General features: G+C 47.4%; 1 protein-coding gene across 3 annotated transcripts in view; it reads left to right on the plus strand.

The window, feature by feature from the left end:
• The first annotated feature begins 490 nt into the window (after window positions 1-490).
• SHISAL1 (shisa like 1) overlaps window positions 491-3459 on the plus strand; it is a 95044-nt gene continuing 92075 nt past the window's right edge. For all 3 annotated transcript variants that reach the window (XM_069967920.1, XM_069967915.1, XM_069967926.1), the window contains exon 1: window positions 491-914. The gene's annotated coding sequence lies outside the window, so the exon portion shown is untranslated. The remainder of the gene's footprint in view (window positions 915-3459) is intronic.

Raw genomic sequence — 3459 nt, forward strand, 5'->3', positions numbered from 1 at the left:
TCTTTGCTTCCTCTTCCTTCTTTCCTTCCTTCTTTCTCTCTCTCTCTCTCTCTCTCTCTCTCTCTCTCTCTCTCTCTTTCCCTCTCTCTCCCTTCCTATCCATCTTCCCATCTATCTAATAATACCTCTCTCCCATTACATTACAGCCTGATCCCATACCACTACAGACATCCTCTCGGTGCCTCCTTAATAGGATGCCAGTTCTGCACAGCTGTGGCACACACATAATACCCAGTAATTTATACGTGGGCACAGAGCCCTGCAGGGCACACACATGGGCACCGGGATGCCGCCTCACATCCCCATCCTGATAATGAGAGCGGGAAGGCAATGGGGACCTGGTGACACCTGAAATGATGAGAGAAGTGTGGGAAATGCAGAGTGCTCCTTGTCTACCCCCTGCTGCCTGAGAGGAGAGGGGGGGCAGTGTGGGGAAGGGTGTGTTATATGGGTGGGGGGAGTGAAGCTGGCAGCTAAAGAGACTCAGTAATTGCCCAGATCCCTCACATCAGAGCTGTCACTGGGAGAGGAGCACAGGCACAGGCACCATTTGACCTCTCAGATTTAGCTCCTGGATGGCAGCCAGCAAAGCTGAGGAGCAGAGAGAAGAAGCCCAGGCGGCTTGTATCACAGAGCTCAGGGGGGAGTGAGAGGAGGAAGACAATGAGAACACAGAGGGGACCTTCATCCTGAGACCCCCACTAAAGTGCCAGGGATCTTGGAGATACTTCTACGCCCTAACATCTCAGTCCTTTGTGGAATGATTGTCCCCCCACCAGAGACCACCATCAGGATTTAACCCCTGAGTCTTCTCTGCTATGAGTTACTTTTCCACCTTGGAGTATAGGATTTGGGTGAGGATGCATTTCAGCACTGAGCCAGGGTCTGGGAAGAGAAATCCCCTCAGCTCCAAGGTAAGTTCTCACTATAAGTGCCATGATATGTGCCATGATATGTGCCATGATATGTGCCAACCTATTCTGCAGCGCTGTACAGAGAATGTCATCACTTCTATGGGGTTATGGGCTCATAGACCCTGCTGGGGACACCTGTTCCCTTCTAAGCCTCCTCCATGACCCCTCTACCATGCTGTATATCCTCGGTGCTCCGCTATATGTGCCATGATATGCCATGATATGTGCCAACCTATTCTGCAGCGCTGTACAGAGATTGTCATCACTTCTATGGGGTTATGGGCTCATAGACCCTGCTGGGGACACCTGTTCCCTTCTAAGCCTCCTCCATGACCCCTCTACTATGCTGGTGCTCAGCTATATGTGCCATGGGAACCTGGACCCTTCTGAGCACCATCATGGTCCCTTATACCTGTTGTGCATCTTCCACAGTCACACATGCTTGCTCTCTATCTTCCACAGTCACACATGCTTGCTCTCTATCTTCCTTAGTCACCTATACATGCTTGCTCTCTATCTTCCTTAGTCACCTATACATGCTTGCTCTCTATCTTCCACAGTCACACATGCTTGCTCTCTATCTTCCACAGTCGCACATGCTTGCTCTCTATCTTCCACAGTCGCACATGCTTGCTCTCTATCTTCCACAGTCGCACATGCTTGCTCTCTATCTTCCACAGTCACACATGCTTGCTCTCTATCTTCCACAGTCACACATGCTTGCTCTCTATCTTCCACAGTCACCTATACATGCTTGCTCTCTATCTTCCTTAGTCACCTATACATGCTTGCTCTCTATCTTCCTTAGTCACCTATACATGCTTGCTCTCTATCTTCCTTAGTCACCTATACATGCTTGCTCTCTATCTTCCACAGTCACACATGCTTGCTCTCTATCTTCCACAGTCGCACATGCTTGCTCTCTATCTTCCACAGTCGCACATGCTTGCTCTCTATCTTCCACAGTCACACATGCTTGCTCTCTATCTTCCACAGTCACCTATACATGCTCTCTATCTTCCACAGTCGCACATGCTTGCTCTCTATCTTCCACAGTCACACATGCTTGCTCTCTATCTTCCACAGTCGCACATGCTTGCTCTCTATCTTCCACAGTCGCACATGCTTGCTCTCTATCTTCCACAGTCACCTATACCTCTTGTACATCTTTGCATAACCTATAGCTCCTCTGTATCCTCCATAGTCCCCTATACCTTCTATAGGTGATGCATTGTACCCTATACTTTCTCTGTATCTTCCACAGTCACCTATATCTGCTGTCTAGGGTCGATGGCCATCTATAACTGCTCTCTATTTTCTGTAGTGACTTATACCCATTATCTATCATCTGTAGTTATCTATACATGCTCTCTAGCTTCCATAGTCATTATATATGCTCTCTATCTTCCATAGTCATTATATATGCTCTCTATTTTCCATAGTCACCTATACATGCTCTCTATCTTCCATAGACACCTGTACATGCTCTCTATCTTCCATAGACACCCGTACATGCTCTCCATCTTCCATAGACACCTGTACATGCTCTCTATCTTCCATAGACACCTGTACATGCTCTCTATCTTCCATAGACACCCGTACATGCTCTCCATCTTCCATAGACACCTGTACATGCTCTCTATCTTCCATAGACACCCGTACATGCTCTCCATCTTCCATAGACACCTGTACATGCTCTCTATCTTCCATAGACACCTGTACATGCTCTCTATCTTCCGTAGTCAGCTATACCTGCTCTCTATCTTCGATCATCATCTATACATGCTCTCTATTTTCTATAGTGACTTATACCTGCTATATATGACCTATAGTAACCTATGCCTCCTATATGTCATCCATAGTGATTTATACCTGGTATCCAGATACCATCCACACCTATACATATTCTATATCTTCTATGGTCACCTTTACATACTCTCTATTTCTCATAGTCACCTATACATACTTTCTGTTTCCTATAGTCGCGTATACCTGCTCTCTATCTGCCATAATCAGCTAAACCTGCTATCTCCCATAGTCACCTATAGGTTCTATATATTTTCTATGGTCACCTATAGCCTCCTATGCATGGTGATCATAGAGTTGCCTCCAGCATACATCAGGTCCCTCGGGGACTCTCTTTCTTCTTTGTTTCGCACTTTCTGGATGTTCTAGTAAATATTTGGGTTACACAGTGTCATATTTTATGAGGCTTCTGATTCATAAAGAATAGAGAGAGGATACATAAGGATCTGCAGAATCTAGTCTATCTATAATAGATACCATGTCTGCTTCCCATAGGGGTATAGTGGGAGGGGGACTGGTGGGGTATGTGTGCCAGGCTGATACTCTGCCCTGGGTGGGGTATGTGTGCCAGGCTGAAACTCTGCCCTGGGTGGGGTGTGTGTGCCAGGCTGATACTCTATCCTGGGTGGGGTGTGCGTGCCAGGCTGATACTCTGCCCTGGGTGGGGTATTTGTGCCAGGCTGATACTCTGCCCTGGGTGGGGTATGTGTGCCAGGCTGATACTCTGCCCTGGGTGGGG

Source organism: Dendropsophus ebraccatus, chromosome 1 (genome assembly GCF_027789765.1).
Source record: "Dendropsophus ebraccatus isolate aDenEbr1 chromosome 1, aDenEbr1.pat, whole genome shotgun sequence".
Lineage (NCBI taxonomy): Eukaryota > Metazoa > Chordata > Amphibia > Anura > Hylidae > Dendropsophus > Dendropsophus ebraccatus.